Genomic DNA, 17,900 nt, shown 5'->3' on the forward strand with positions numbered 1-17,900 from the left:
GGGTATTCTACAACCCTTAATACCCTCAATCAAATGGCATGGTAAAAAGAGCTAATGGCTTATTGAAAGGGAAACTCAAATCATATGAGGCTCAATGGGATACGAGACTTCCCAAAGTACTCTATCAATTAAATAATTGATAGAAGCCCACTGGAAGCCCTGTAAGCTGAGCATTCTTTGTAAAAACTGAGCTCAGTGCTTCCTCCATTGGGGAAAGAGAATATCCAACAACATTACAGCCAGGTCTGTGATGGTCAATTTACCGTCCATAGGTACTGTGCCTTATGATCTTAACTAAACCTTGTGGACCACTTGCCTGCGAAGTTATCAATAGCAGTGGTGCCATAAAATTAGATGGATTTTTCCTTCTTTTTAACAGGGTAACTGGTTCAGACTCTCCCTACCGAAAGAAGTCCATTTTCTCTTACAGCACCCTGCAGAACGGCAGACAGAAATGCTGTGTTCAAGTTATTTTTCCAACCCACAACAATGCTACTCCTCCTAACCTGTGGTCAAAGAACTTAATATGAGCTTGAGACCATGGCCACATTAAAGTATACTGGGACCAAGGGAACACCCGCTGGTAAGGGAAATCTAAGTCTTTCCACTGTGGTCATGCACAGAAATAAAGTATACTTAGAGAATGAGTGGAGCTAGTACAAAGATGATGAATCTTATGGGAAAAGCAAGGGAAGAAATTAAAGTAGGATGCCAGATGATCAGTGGGTCCACCCTTGAAAAGGCACATGAGATTTCTGTGTACAATGTTATATCAAACCCAACAACAGAATGGGATACAACAATTTGCATCACTGAAGGAAAATTAACCTGCTGGCACAATTTTACCTTTATGCAGCCTGTTCTGGTAGTTTGCATTTGGGCTTGCCATGGTGCGGGACTATCATTGAAATGTAAAATAGAGATTATTGAGCCTAGCACAACCACATCTACCACTCCTGACTTGACATCCACGGTGATTACAAAGGACAAGAAAACTACACCACCACCAGCACCCCCATTTTTTAAATTGGGCCATATGTGATCAAAAATACAGGTCAACAATGAATATTGTTTAAGCCATCATGGTCCCTCAAACGAGTGGAACTATCAGTGCAGGTTAATATCTCTTGCTTACCATTCTTAAGTATGTCTTATGCAGGATGATTAGCATGGTTACATGGATGAACCCTCACCTCTCCAAAACGATCAAGAAGAGATGTAACTGGTATCATAGGAAAAGGTTTAGGGGTAATAAATAGCATGGATGTTGAAGTTTTAGCAAACAAAATAAGCTCAGCAACAAGTAATTTATGCAAATTAAAATGTCCATTACAATCCTCCCTATCGCCACTGGGAACTAGCCAGTGGCTCTTATCTGCTACATTGCCTCAGTGGGAAAAAATGAATGAAAGGGATCTCCAGTTGATTGGGAATGCACTTGGTGCAGGCCAAAATAACGTTTCTCTGGCTCTTAGTTGTATCCAATCTCCACTGTGGATGCAATCTATGGTAGCAGCAATTATAAGAGAAGGTGAAGAGGGCACCTTACCCACTGAAATTCAAAAGGTAATTTGGGATAATGGAACTAAATTTGAGAAAGAATTTCAATCCTGGTGGTACTTAGTTTTACTTATGACTCCACAAAGAATAAGGCCACAGCTTTTGCCTTGACAATACACAGTGCTTCGGTATACACCATATACCAAATCATTGTGCAAGAATTAAATCACAATGGAGCTATACTCTATTCATTCAAACATAGAGTGTGGGCCCAATGAAACCAAAAAAAATGGCAAACTGCTGATGTTAATGCATGCATTGTATGGGAACAACAAGGATTTATTTGTGAGAGTAATACAGTCAAAGACATTTGTCTTGACACTGAACAAAATGTTTGTCATTTTGAAATGGATCCCAATGAAATCCCTGAAACTCTACTTGTATATATTGAAAACTGATGTGTTTGTATATGAACCATTTGTGATTTTATATTCATAGATAAAGTTACTGTAGATACAAGCAATTTGTGTTTGTAACTTTACTAAAATGGTGGGATACAACTTTAATTATTCAGCTCCTGTAGCTCCTGTTACGTCTTATCAATTGTTACAATATAATTATACTTTGAGTCAAGATTTATTGCCTACCCCCATCGGAATGAATCTTACATTAATGAAGAAACTACTACAACACGGTGACCTGTGACAACTGCTAGAATGAGTTTGAAACAATAGACACAAAACTCTAATCACTGTTCATCGTGATACAGAAGATATAGAAAACCACGTCTTAGAAAGACTGAAGAAGGATGTAGAACACCATTAGTGGGAACCTCTTGTTGGATGGTCACCAACAGCAACAGGAGTTTTTAATCTCATGCTTCACCCATTTGTGATTTTACTAACTCTAACATTAGTGTGTCTATTGCTTATAATCATATTGTATATGAAGGTCTGGTACATGATAAAACAGATAACCCAACTCCAACCACCCAAAACATACAAGCTAATACATTACTGTGGACCTGTAAACGCATAAATTATCAATATACTATAGTCATGGGGTGGAGTGTGACAGTGTGCTATCTCCTGCCCCCAACATGACCTTTATCTCCTGTAACGCTGCCCCAGCGATAACCACCTGTGGTGGTCATAATGGGTGCATTTAATCATGGTGGCTACATCTATCTCAAAGTGGATTCTGGGTAGATAGGTAAGTTAACCAAGAGCTAGCTTAATCAATAAGCCTACCTAACCACAAAACTGGTAGTTTGGACAATATGCAAATATAAGTCAACCATCTTACTCCTATAAATAGTGAACAGCCCAAAAGCTCTTTGAGCTCTCCTGAATGACAGCAGGCTGCATGCCAGGATCTCCCCTTGGGTAGGGACACCTCTCAAGGTTACTCCTCAAGATTGAGAGATTCCTTGCCACAACAGATACTCAGTAAATGACTAATAACATACTAAACTTTGAAGCATCACTAAGATTATATCTTAAATTGATAGTGCATACAAAATCTGTTAGACACAAACTGTTGACCAAGTCTGGTACTAGGATTGGATCCAGCCACACCTAGACTCCTCTCTGAGGAGTTTAGAAAGCAAAGGGGGCCTTTCTGAACATCATGACTCAACAGGAGGGTCTCTGACAGTTTTGTCTGACCCTGTCCTCTATGCAGCAAATAACCAAGTGTACCTTGCCATCGAATCTTGTTAAACCATTGTCACATTTACTATCAAAATTTGTTAAATCGCCATTTTGTATCAATAAATATATAACTGCTTCTCTCTTATAAGTGAAGTGCATCACTTCATCTGTGACACTGGGGAAAAAAAAAATATCACAGAAAAATAGGCTAGGTATTAGTGAATCCTGGTGCAATCACAGAACTGTGAGCTATTTTAAATCAATGGACTTTAAGGTGCCCCGACAAGAAACACTCAAAATTTACAGGTTAATACATGCAAGATTCACTTAATTTTCCGTATCTTCCTCATTAACTTTGTGACGTTAGTTAATCTTCCAATTTACTGAGGGGGAAATAAAAGTTTCTGGAGATTACTGGTGGCAAATAAGTACACAGCTCAGAAAGAATAAGATCAGAGCATAAGTTTAAACGGGCTTTACATGCTGTTCAAGCCTGAAATTGCAGCTTTGCATGTAAAGAAACTAAAGCCAGTTTGGTTGCAATATTTCTAAGCTTTCAAAAGCAAGTAGAAAGGACAGCCACACTGTATCAGTTAAAACAGATTTGAGAACAAAATACATAAGCATTACTTTTCAATTCTGAAATGGTCTCATAATTAAAATTTAAGATGTTACTTAGTTTCTCTTTGTTGTGTTTATAAACATGTAATCCAATCATTGGCAGTTTCTTAGAATTCTGTGAATGCTGCAAAGTGCTCCTTTTCCAGCAGGTCTTCAAACATTGATTACCTCCTTAATATCAAAATACTTGCATAAATTTACAAACAGCGTTAAAACAGTAGACAACTTAAAAGCAGTCCAGGCAATTCCATGGGAACTCAATGTCCTTCATGTAAATTTGATGGATGGAGTATTTAAAAAATAAGAAACATGACTGTAGGAACTGCAATAAAGTAACTACGTACTGTCAGTTATAGTAAAACCAGGAGACAAATCTGAGGCAGCAAGCCATACATTGTTTTGTTCTTCAGATCTCATAGGGTGATGGTTACTATGTGACTTTTGTTAAACCAAAAGATATAAAATACAGTGTGTTTTCAAAAGTTTCTGCCAGTTGCTGAGACAGACGCTTTTCATAATAGTATCTAAAAGGCTATAACATTCATGAAATCAATTATCAAATAGTAAATATAGTTCTATTGTACAATGTTTGCAAACATATGATTTAATTATACCCCAGTATGTAATTGCTTGCACATATGATGATTATATTCAGAAGATACACATTTGTTTAAGTTAAAATTGATCCTTAAATATAATTGAAATTTTGCTTTTAATCATTGCTTTTAAACTGGATTAAAATCTTAATGTTCTGTTCAGAATAGAAATAGTCTTATGAAATAGGCATAAGATCTTCCTGTATCAGTTAAGGAAAAAAAGCGCCAGAGGAAAGGCACAGTGTTGTACTGAAATATGAATCCTAAGTCGGTTGATATCAACGAAAGCAGAAAGGAGTTACATTTCAGAATAAATGTTTTCTGCAAGTGGTTATGTTTATTTTTAGATGTTTGTTTGTCTTTATTTAAATATCCATTATTTTTTTTTTATTTAAATATTTGTATTTTAGAGGTATTGGCCAAATTCTACTGTGGTTTTGAGGGTGTTTCATATCAGTATTATCAGGAAAGAAACTAGCCATCGTGAATAAATCTAAAAGCAAATACTAGAATATGTACTGCACTAAACTGAAAATCACACGGAAAATATCAAGAATTTAAATGACACTTACCACCTCCTCCAATACACCGTTCGAAAATTTTAATTACATTGATTAGTTATATAACCTTTTAATACAGAAATAAAACTATGGAGATAATAGAAACTAATCAAAATTTAACAAGTGTTAGCTGTGACCTTGAAAGTATTTGTGAATTATTTACAGATGAACTCTTATGAACATGAAATAAATATGTACTAGAATATTATTATTAAGAAATTATCAACTTGTTAATCAAAAATGAGTTCACATTTGTTGACCTGTGTATTCAAAAAGAGCTAATTATTCATCCATAGCTTCACAAAACCACATTGAATTATCAGCACACCCATCACAAAGCACTGCGTGAGACTTCGTAGCTGTGTGTAAGCAGAATCTTGACTAATCCAGGCTAACAGTCAAACAAATAAAACAATTCAACAAAATGGAATAATATTTCTCATTATATTTTTATGTCACCTACTTTTAATCTAGAGTTCAGCAGGAATCATTTTATTGCTAACTGAATTTTAGTCACACCAGCTGAAGAGCAACCCATATTGGAAGCCTCTGCAAAAGAGTATGTAAGGAAAGTTTGAAAGATGATCAGAAGAAAGGAAACTTAACACAGGCGAGAGGTCATCACAAGTACTAGTAAGAAGCAGAAGAGAAGGCATAGAGCTGAAAGTGAAAAAACAAAAACAAAGACAAAGGAAGGAAATTAGGCCTAGAATTGAATGGCTGTTGTGGTTTAACCCCAGTAGGCAGCTAAGCACACACAGCTGCTCATCTATTTCTCCCCCTGCAGTGGGATGGGGGAGAGAATCACAAAGGTAAAACTGTAAAAACTCATGGGTTGGAATAAAGACAGTTTAACAAGAAAGAAAACAACAACAACAACAACCACCACAAAACAACAAAAAAAGAAAAACAAGTAATGAAAAAATCCCCAACCAAACCCAATCGCTCACCACCAGCTGACCAATGCCCAGCCAGTCCCAAGCAACAGCAGTCACTGCAAAGTTTCTCCCCCTTCCCAGTTTTATTGCTGACCATGATGTCATATGGTATGGGATATCCCTTTGGTCAGCTGGGGTTAGCTGTCCTGGCCGTGTCCCCTCACAAGGTCTTGTGCACCCCCGGCCTACTCACTGGTGGGGCAGTGAGAGAGGCAGAAAAGGCCTTGATGCTGTGGAAGCACTGCTCAGCAATAGCAAATATCTCCCTGTGTTGTCAGCACTGTTTCCAGCACAAATCTGTACAAACTACTACGAAGAAAATTAAAGCTATCCCATCCAAACCCAGCACAATGGACTCCAGAGGGTAAGAACTAAAAGACCTCAGCACTGAAACAAAAGGGAAGTTAAGAATTGCAAAGAGGTCTGAAGGTGAGCTGAAGGTGAACTTCAGGTTGTATAAGGCTAGAGATCAGACGGGATTTGAGATGGACGATGCGAGGTGGATTTAGTCAATCAATGAGGGAAGTGATTTCAGCATATAACCCCTGAGAGACCTACTGGTCATAAAGAGAATTAGCTAGCATTACACTAGGAGAATATCAATTGAGATTATTATTTTTACAGGATGCAGCTAATCTGTGGAGAAGACGACTTGCTGTTTGTTTTGAATTTCTGTCCATTCTTCTTGCACATCAAATAGACTTCTTGCAATTCAGATTCACTTAGAAGTTCCTCCCACCCTTCTCTCCTGCCCCATTACTACAGCATAATGGTCATTCTGGTTTTAGATAATTTTATCTTGAATAAATATAGTCCATTCCCCCATCCCCATTACAAGCTCTTACAATGGCTTTAAGAATGTACATATATATAAAAATATGCAGATTTTTATATAAAACTACATTTTCTCAGCGGCTGTAGTACAAGGGAAATAACTTCTGTAGGTGCAGAGAAGGCATTTCACAGAATTGTTTATATTGGAAAAAACCTTTAAGATCATCAAGTCCAACCATAGGAGAATAAGAACACATTAACAGCAATTACAAATGTGTAAGTCCACTCTTTATTCCCAGAAAAGAAAAATGGATCAAACAACAAAACTGAAAAAAAAAACAAACCCACAACTTCAGTGAATACCAATGCTAAAAACAATGTGTATACTTATCATAGAACAGATTCTAAAAGATGATCCTGACTGGTTTTAATGGCGTTTTAAAATCAGTGGATAGAGAGAAAGCAAGGTTCTATTATAGCTGGATTTCAGAAAATGATCGTCCAATAAAATCTTAATCTTAAAACGAACCAAAATTAGTTTGGCCAGCATTAAAGAAACCATGGTTTTCAGTAAAGATGTGCTGTAGATTACTATGACAGAAACTAGAAATAACCTTTTCCATACAGGTTTTACTGCCAGGGACCAATCCAATGTCACCATCAAATAGAGATAAAGAACTTCACATGTTTTTCCACCTGACTTTCATTTACAGGATGAAATAGCACAGACTTCTCTCTCAGTTTCTCTCCTAACAGGAGAAAGAATAAAATGATTCACAGATATGGATCTTAGGTTATCAAATTCAAAGACATTTCAGTGAAGAATCTAGGCTAATAAATATAATTATAGCTATTTGTATGCTGCATTTATTTGATTTTTTGAGAAGAAAAAATATTCTGAAGGAAATTTTTTTTTTTTTATGAAAAATTTGCTCAGGTTAAAGATAGATTTTCGGGTCAAAAACAGACAGACAAATATTCAAAATCCCAATTAATTTCAATATTTTTACCTGGGATCTGGGAACAAGTAAAGCAGTGTCTTGAACCTGAAACTCTGACATTAGAAATCAGTATCCTCCTAATGAGCTATTGACTTTTCTGCATTTTTTTCCTCAGCTTTCTTTGATTAAGAATGGGGGAATAATTGTAAAATCCTTAAAAAAAAATCCACAATAGCAAAAAGTATGATTTGGTAACTGAGACTGACATCAGATGCAAAACCAAGCGTCACACTAATATTTTCACCAACCAATGTGGAGTCTATTACGAGAAGAAAATAATTTCCAGAACTTGTAACATCTGTCTTTTTTAACTTCACAGTTCATTTCTGTATTTACAAACAAATTCTCTGAGGACAGAACACAGAGAAAAAAACTACTGTATTTTTCAAATCTGTTGATCTTCAGTTTCAGTGTCATAGTTTGACAAGTTTACTACAGTATACGTGAACAGAAAAATTGAAAGACCTTTGAATCCAAACAAGCTGAACAACATGAATTTTCAAGAGCGCTAAAATATTTAAAAACACTTGGGAATGGAAATTGGGTGTAGTTGATGTACTATAAAAATGCAACATTCAGTCCCATTTGAAATCTCGTTCTATTCAAAGCAGGTTGCTCAGGTTTCAGTTAACTTTACAGAAGAAAGGGAAATGTAGGACTTTATTGCAAGATCTAGTTACAGATATACTCATTTTTTCTGTGTTTATACTTTCTAAAAAGTTAATAATCACGTCAAATTAACTTAACGACCATCACTTTATCTATTTGTTCTCCATGACTAATACCAACAAATTCTGGCCAGGTTTATCTTTTCTGTTTAAACATGCTCATGAAAATATTTATTAACTCCGGTCTCACAACCAGGATTATGAATTGTCAGACCAGCTTCTCCAGACATAGAAAACAGCTACGTTTTATGAAATCATGTCTGCAACTGAGCAACGTAAGGGTGGGAGATAGATAGAAAGTTTGTCATTCATACGGGAGAATCTTTCTCCCGATTCTCACTTCAAGGCAACATCCATCTCAAGTTAAGACCTTGAAGTGATGGAAGCGATACAGACCCAGACAACTATTTCACATCAGTCTCTAGGACTTTAATGTTTTCTTATATTAATTTTTTCTCTGCCCTTTGAGGGAGCTGAGAAAAACTTTCAGACAAAGATACTTTTAAAACACAGATAATGAGCATATTTTAAAAGGGGAAAATGAGATACAGATTCCAGTAGTATAATGATGATGATTAGAAGGAAGAACAACTCAAATGAAGGACTCAAATAATGCTGCTAGATTAAACCAGGAAAATAGAAAATAACAGGAATTATCTGGTAATTGTTTTTAAATTAAAGAAACATTTAAATTTCAACTGTTTATAATTATTAGTGTTGATTAATTTCTTATGTTGGGTGAAGAGAGGAACCCTGGCAACTACTTCAGTTTGACATACTGACAATTAAAACAAAAAAATAAATCAGTGAAACAGACCTCTGGTCTCCTCATGCCTACCGCATTCAATCCAGAATATCTGAAAGATGAGAAAGGCCTTAAGAATTAAGTGTATGCCCATAGGTATCAGTTTCTCTACCTTATTTCTTTCCCTTCTTGTTGCCTCAAGGGGACAGACTGGAAAAATACCAGTAAAAAGAATGGGAACTGCCAGTATATTTTGGGACTGTAGAATTACTGGCAGTTGTGTTTTCTCAGAGGTCAGGCATTGAACCAATGCAGTTTTGAACATTGCTTTCATATGACAATGGTTGCTATGATGACAGCAGTAAATGTCAGGCCATGAATCCACTTACAATGCAATAATTGCATCACAAGTAGTCAGACAAATGTTCTAAACTCTGTACAGTTTTAAGGTTACAGTATGTTGGTAATTCCCAGTGCCAACACTGCAAGAGTATGAATTACTATTCTTAGGAACATTTTTACAGTGTCTAACCTGTATTTCTAGCAGTAGCAACCCATAAGAGAAAACTGTAATTTCCTAAGACATGCTCAACCTCCTTGAGTAGAAGTAACCAGTAAAAAGACCTTGACCAGGAGTTTTCTGATTCAAAGCTCACTCAGGTACCATGGCACAAAAGCTTTAAACACATATGTGACTAACTTCCCATGCACATCAGACCTCCAAATGTGCAGCAACCAGTTGGTAAATACAAAACAGTCAATCCCAACGCTTTTATTGCCTACCTCATCCTTTGAGCTAACCTTTTAAAAGCTTAGCCAGAAGACCAACGATCCACTCTTGCCTATCTCCAGCTCATTAGAAAAGCACTATCTCCTTCTATATGAAAACCGAAGGATACTGATTTAGATACTGAGAAGAACCAGAAATACGTGCGTGGGTGACTTCGGTGCTGTTTGGTCCCAAGGAGGATGGCTGTGCTCTTGCACCATCAGGATGTCGCTGAGAACTCTGCCTCAACTGCTCTTACAACCTTTGCAGGGGCATAGCTGCAAACCCAAACAAGATCATACCATCAGCTCCCGAGTCTCTAGTATGCTAAGTTTGGTCTTTTTCTAGTTTCTCTCTATTTATGTTTGACTCCAGCTTTACTGATATTTACTACTATCCCATACTGTTGGTTTTCTGTATTCACATTTATATCTATATTTATATATATAAATATAAATATACATTTATATCTATCATTTATATGTATATTTGTTGATTATAGACAGAATATACGACTCTCACATAGCAAACACATTATATAACAACTACCTCAAGTTTCCAGCATTTTTCAATTTCTAATTTCTCACGTTACTCTAATTTTAGGCCAGAAGACGGTATTGTAGTCATCTGATCTGACTGATTACATCACAAGGTGCCTCCATGGTCATCACACTTTTACTAAGAATATTTGGTAACATAATGTATTTCTTTCAAAGGAAAAATCAAAGGTTCAGGATGTCATTTATTACTGCAAAGACAGAAACCCTAACTTTTATACCTACATACTCAGACCTGAAAACAGTGAAGTATGAAAAAAGATCCTTTCAAAAGACACATAATTTAAAATTTCGGACAAGCACACAGAAAATTGATGCATGCTTACTCAAACTCAAACTAGTAAAGACTGTATATTGAGCAGGCATTTAAACATAGAACGGATCAGGAGAGCAGAACACCCTTTCTTCCTCCAACTGGGCACATTACTTATTTAAGCAGTAGAGAGCATAAAACATAGGGAAGGAAGTACTCTCCACGACAGCCAGTGGAATATGGCCACTTGGTGCTTTGGAAGAACATAAGAGCCAAAGAATGTGCCCACACTTTCAGTAGAAATGTGCTTATCTTTTCACACTGGTAATTAGAATATAAAGAGAAACTGGACATTAACTCTTTACAAAGTTATAATAAAAGCTTGTAGCAAATATAAGAGTTTAATAAGAGACCTAAAATCTCATGTTTCAAGATTGGATCTAATCTTTAATCTTTAAGAGCAAGGGAGAGAGCAAAGTTCTCTGTGAGAGTGCAAAACCCTAACAGCATTTCTTGCATGTTATTTTCAAGAAACTTTACCTGCCCGCTTTCGATGCTCTGACGGATGCTCTACCGAATAAAAGACCAGGAAAATTTTGAAGAATCAGTTTTGTTCATCGTACATCATTTGCTGCAATTTTCTAGATAAATCTTAAAAATAACTGCATCTTTATATCAGGATACTTTATTTACCAGGATTTCAAGTTCATTCATCATAATAAACTCCTTCAGCAGAATCAAAACAAAAACATCAAGGAGCACAAACACTCCATTATCTTTAGCCAACAGAACTTGGTATAAAAAGAGGAAATGGAGGTATTTCATTTTGGGAGGGATTATTTATAAAGAAATCAGAGGTGTACAGTGTATGAAAAAATGGATAGGCTGTATGGCGCAGTGTGGAGGTTATTATTCCTACAAATTGACCAAATTTTTCCAGTATTCAGAGACCCCAGATATCAGATGACCACACACTGCTGACCTCAGCAGTGCAGCAACAAGTAATTCATTACATATATATACAAGGTCAACAGACTAATTCAGCTCCCGTGCTACTATTTTTCTGGTCAATGCTGTCTCTAAGAATATATTTTCTTGTCTGTTGACTGGTGCAGTGATAGGACAATATAAAAGTTATGAGAAATTTCAGTGTCCTGCTACCTAATAACTCTCACCATAGATAAGATTTTATTTTTTTGAGTCTGCCTAAATTTATCATTTTTTAATTTATTTCTATAATAATACATTAACTGTGTTTTTACTGGAAGCAAGTAATATAAACCTGTTTGAAGGCCAGGAAAAAGATTCTTTCTGTTTAATTTTATATGCTCTTGTAAGAGTTTCTTAGCCAGCTACAGTGATGATGGTAATTGTCAAATTCCATAAAGATGAATTTTCACTTCTGTAGCTGTCTGGGAAACACCTTCTAATGTAAAGATTAATTGCAGCAGAAGTAGCTCCGACTCTACCATTTTAGTTCCTGTCAAAACTATTTTGTGAGAGAGTTTGAAAGAATCACCCCCAAATGCATATGATTTAGAATGAACACAGTGTTACGGGAACGGTATACATTATTAAGAAAGTTTTGGAACATGCTGTATCTTTAAGGGAATCCATAAAAATGATTTCAAGCAGAAAAGAAAAAGAAGATTTCTCTGCAAGTGTAAAGAGGAAAAAACCCACAGTACAAGAAGTAGGAGAGGAAGTGTTTCCAGGAAATTTTGATGCTTTGAAGATGTCTTGAATAACAAAGACACAGTAGTCCTGGCATACAGAGAGCCACAGAAGGGATTGTTTGGCTGAGGGCCAGAGTTTGCTGTCAGGTCAGTAAAGAAGAGCAGACAATCACTGCTGACAACAGAAACTTAAAATAAGAAAAGAGAAAAACTCTAAGTAATCTCAAATCTGGAGTTTGTCAAAGACAATGCAAAATACGCTTAATCCAACAAAGAGAGCAACAGCTGCTGAAAGTAGTTCTATTTGTTATGTATGTGTATTACACGCTCCAGTGGGATACTGTAGGATGCCAGCACCACACAGGTAACACCCTAACCACAGAACTGGGTGGACCACTGAGATGGTGAGTGAATGTGGTGCTCAGTGGGACTCAGGCTACAGCAGCAGCTTGAGCTAATAAACAGCTGTTTGGGAGCACAACCAGAGGCTGCTAAGGGGAGAGAAAACACATGCTAGCTCTGCACAAACTCCCCTCTCCCCTCTGACATGACATTTTTAGTTTAGGAAACAGAGGCATAAAATCACTCGGTAAATCTGGATTCATGTTGCAACGGTACAATGGTGACACTCCCTCTCATACCGCTTCTCTTTTGCCCTAGGTTTTTCTAAACAATTCTTAATGAATAATAAATTTGCTTTAATTTTATTCTCAGAATTGTCTTAGTATTTGTGACCTTGCAATGTAAAGGTGGAGGCATTTTCACCTTTGATGCAAACATATTTTCAGTTATATTTCATATGAGTTGTGTTTCTTGACACCAAAGTGGACAATGATGTTTTGGGAACTTTATATGGCTTCATACTGCCATTGAATGCAATATGGATTTCAGAGCTCTAATGCAATAACAGCATAGAATTATTATATAGAAAATAATTTAGCAAAGCTTTCAGGCAGATATGTTATGTATACATGTATCTATTTGCATGCCCCTAAGCTTTTTGTTGCAGTTTCTCTCATAATTTAAATGAGAAAGAGTTTTAAAATGATGCATCAGCCCTTTATTACAGAACTATTAGACTTCCTTGGGGGGGGGGGGGGGGAGGTGTGTCTTGTTTACTTTTAAGTAGGCAGTAAAACACCCTAAATACAACTTTCATTTGCAGGTTTTCTGTTGGGGTCACTCTGTTAAAAACATAACATAAGACTCAAGTAAGAATCCAATTCAGCATGCCTTGCATTTCATATCAATTTCTTGTAATAGATGCCATGATCTAGTGCAATTGTGTTGTTTTGATGTGTAGTCTTTGAATAACTTGCAGAATAGGAAAGAAAACCAAGGTAAAACACAGAAGATTAAATAAGAAAACCACAAAAAAGCGTGTCCATTTACAGTAGATATGATTAATACTAGATTTTTGCTGAATTATTACGATTTCTTGCTATATTTGTTATCCTTTAATAATGAACTTTCTTTACCATATTACCAATTAATATAAATACAACTATTAAAACTCCATAAGGATGTAGTGCTGAAAGGAATCAGAATGCATGTATTCTTTACTTAAATTGGATAGATTAATATATTGTATCACATTGGAAGATGAAAAATTGGAAGTTAAAGACACAAGTCTCAGATTCCATCACTTTGGCAAATTGTAATCAGTCATCTCATCATCCTTTTCTGTCTGTACTTTCAGAGTTACTGTGACACAAAAATATCCTCAACAGTCTCTGTCCTTTCTTCTACTCACCTTTAGTTTCCTGTTGAAAAACACAGAAATATAAAACCTAAATTAGCTTAAAATAAACATATAGCAGTTTCAGGACATAACTTGATTTCCTCTTTGTTTTTAACCACCAACTGCTCATCTATACAAGGGAATACTGATAAATGTATAATGATGGATAGATATTTTGCATAAACTCTAAAACAAGAAAAAATATTTAATTGAGATGAACAATAAATGGCCAAGGACTTACACCTTTGACTTTCATATTAACTTGTTTGACAGCTGCATATAATTCTGGCATATCTAATCCTTTGGACCTTCTAATTCAATTTACTTATATATGATTTCTTAATTTTAGGTTTACTTAAATTAATGAAGAGTACTTATTCTTCCCCCATGTGAGTCATTTTGATATTACAGACGTTACTGCTTTTTCATGAATTTGATCTCTTATGCTCTTGTCATGCTTCTAGAGTTTTTTGCCTGTTTATACTATGTGTTTCAGGTTTGCCACAATAGAGATGCGTCCTTTTAGATTAAATGCTTTTAGCTGCTGTGATTTCAGGCCCCGAGCTTGATGGACCAGTCCTTACGGAAGATCACTTCCAGCCACCTGCTTCAATACTTCCAGCACATCTGATGATAGTCTTAGCAAAAGTTATTTTGAGTTCAGCAGGCTGCTCAATCATTTTATATAGTCTTCAGTAGAAATATTTAATTTCATTCCTGTCTTGCATGTAATTCATGTATTACAAAGAGCTTTATAGTCAGTCAAACCAGGGTAATATGAATTGAGCAACTTGTGAAGGAAGTTTTTTCCCTGTTGTTTTTTTGCTGTGTTTTTTTATTCCTCCCCTATATGGAACCCTTCTATTTATTCATAATTCTCCTGACAGAGCAATTTCCTATTAGAATACTAAAGTAACATTCACATAAAATTCAGTCAATTTTGTTAAATTTTGCTAGGAAAAGAGTTTTGTAAGCATCAAAATGAAGTTTCTGAGAATTGTTACAATCTTCTATTTATTTTTCTTTTTTCTTCTTTTAAATTTCATAATGTGCTTATATGATTTCAGAATCATTTGCATTAAAAAACCATTGACGTTCCCAATTCACTTGGGTGCTTTAAAAAAATCAATCTTTCTTGTGTTCTCCTTAACTTTAGAAAACATAATCACTGTGCACAGTGAATACATCATAGAGTCAAGAATAAAGCTTTCTGAAATCTCAGACTAGAATTTTAATCATTGTGCACTGTAACGTGCCCCAGTTTTTCACCTTTGAACAGTGTCCATAATTTTAAAAAAAATCAGTCTTTAAACAGAATTTACTCGTAATTTTCTAGTACTGGTATTTAATTGCTAATGCTGTATTTCTGGATACTGTTTGGATTCCTTTTTCAGTAGGTTGACATCGTGAGGTCAGCCTCGAATCTACACGTTTTAGTGAGATCATTCTGCTTTTTAAAATAGTTGTCCACACTCATTTAAGGAAAATGGCTGACATTCCTGTGCTCGGGTGACACCCTCTGCTAGAGTTTACTTCCCTCCTCCAAACCTGGGGTAGTACTGACTTGGAGTTATATAGTATGTTCATCTTCGTCTTAGTGAAACAACTCAGCCTGTCTCAAAGCTGCACAGAAAAATGACTGATACAGGATACAGAAATGTGTATTTTTTTCTTCCCATAACTGCACTGTTGTAATTATCTAGAAGACAGGCAGGATGCAGAGTAGAGCTGCTTAGCACCTTATATCAAGTGAGTGAGAAAGCAGTTCAGTGCCACAAATGTCATTTTAAAATAAATTTACCTGTTTGCAGAAAAGTGACGGAGTTACCGAGTTCCACACGTAGAGTATATACAGGGTGCTGTTTTCTTCCACTGCTGCTTTTTATCCCCTATTCAGAAACTGTCATGCATTTTCATTAGGAAAAAAATCTCTGGCTTCTGCTCTGTAATCTTATGAGCAATTCATACCTAACCTTCAAGGTTTTAAGAAAAAATATTATTTATCTATGTTAATTTTAGGAAAATAAGTATAAACTTTTCCTATACATATTTGTTGCCTTGAATTCTATAGTTTGGACCTGTGCTGTGGAATGAAAAATATGGATTCAGACCATACAGGTCAAGTGTTTAATGTAACACTACATATATGACAGTTGAGAGGTTCTTGTATAGAGTGAATAAAGAAAATATCAGAGACATCTGCCCAAGATCACCATGAATGCCATTAATTCTAATAACCAAAATCTTAACTGAAAGACTGATTCTCCTTTCTGCATAAGAGTGTAAACACCTGGTTATGTTTGCGGACACATCATACAACGCTTCAGAATTTACCTCCATGCAACAGAATTATCACGCATTAAGCCAATGATTTTTTGGTGGGCCAAAACCTTCTGACCTTCTTTTTTTTTCCTTTTATTTTTTTTAACATATTAGCAAGAGAGTATAACAAGGGCAAAATAAAGCTTGATTTCATTTAGGCCTCTTAGCTCCAAATCTATGACTTCATTGGTGGTGATGACTAGTGATAACGTCTAAAGCCAAAAGAACACAGCCATATATCTAGATGCTAGCTAGATATCTGTAAGGCCAGTAAGAACTTTCACACTTAGGACACTAGACTTACAAGAGAAGAAAGAAAAAAAAAAAAAAAAGAACAATATGGAACAATATGGACCACGGGATTTATTTGTGCCTCAAAGATATGAGGAGGCAACTTCAAATCAACTTTTTCCAAAATATTGCATATATTTATACATGGAAAAAATATGGCAACTATCTTAATATTTGAGGTTTTTACAGAGGTTAAATGTTGTTTTTTTTAATGAGTATCAAATGGTCTAGTCATAGATACAGACATACATGCTTTACTAAAAATCTAGCATAATACATTTATATTTGTGTACAGGTATAAAGATCATATTAGTCAGCAATCAGAATATACACGTACTGTGTGATATCTGTAGTGGCTAAATAAAAGAAATTTTTGTAAATTTGTTGTTGATTGTACTGCCGAAGGCCTTTAATTACTGAGACACAGATATCTTGATATATGTCCGTATCGGCATTAATTTCACTGGTTTTGCATTTATAGAGATCAGTTTCCCCCTTTTTCTTTTTTTTTTGATCTACAGTTCTCTTAAATTGCTACTCAAAATGACATTAGAAACATGATCAGTGACCACAGACAGCTCTAAATATGCACATTAAGTTTTAATAGTATTAAATTCAAGGGGGACTGTAAGGGGTAGTCTTGTGATCAAGTTCAATTTCAAAAATGGTCGACACTCGAAACGTCCCTCCCATCAGAAGAGAATGATAATGTCAAGATACCAAAAATAAAAGTGTGGCTTATTTAAAAGCCAGGACTGTAATAATAATAATAATAGTCACTGTGACAATTGACATTCTTCAGTAGGAAACTAAATTACTCTATTTTCTAGTCCTAACACTGTACCAGCATTGACTTTTGTTCAGTTTTGTGAAAACTTCTCCCTCCCCATACTATGCTTTCTGGAACAGAACAAGGACAAAAAATACAGTGGAATACAATGCATAGTAAGGATATTCATGGAGTTTTTCTGTATAAAACACTGGTAATTAAATTCAGTTTAGAGAAAGTTCCGGTGGAAACTAAAAAGAGTCTTGTGATATCCTTGCATGAACACGCAGATTTCTTGTGGGTGGAGGTCTCAGTTTCATAAGCAAATGCGCTTTTCAGTTCAATGTAGAATATCCCACAGCTAAAGCTTCAGATCTAATTTCTTAATGGCATAGGAGGAGAGGACAGAGAGTTGGTGTTTTTCAATGGGGTTGGGGGAAGAGTTTTATTGTTGCTATGGTAACAAA

The sequence above is a fragment of the Vanellus vanellus genome (genome assembly GCF_965231255.1).
Source record: "Vanellus vanellus genome assembly, chromosome: 6".
NCBI lineage: Eukaryota > Metazoa > Chordata > Aves > Charadriiformes > Charadriidae > Vanellus > Vanellus vanellus.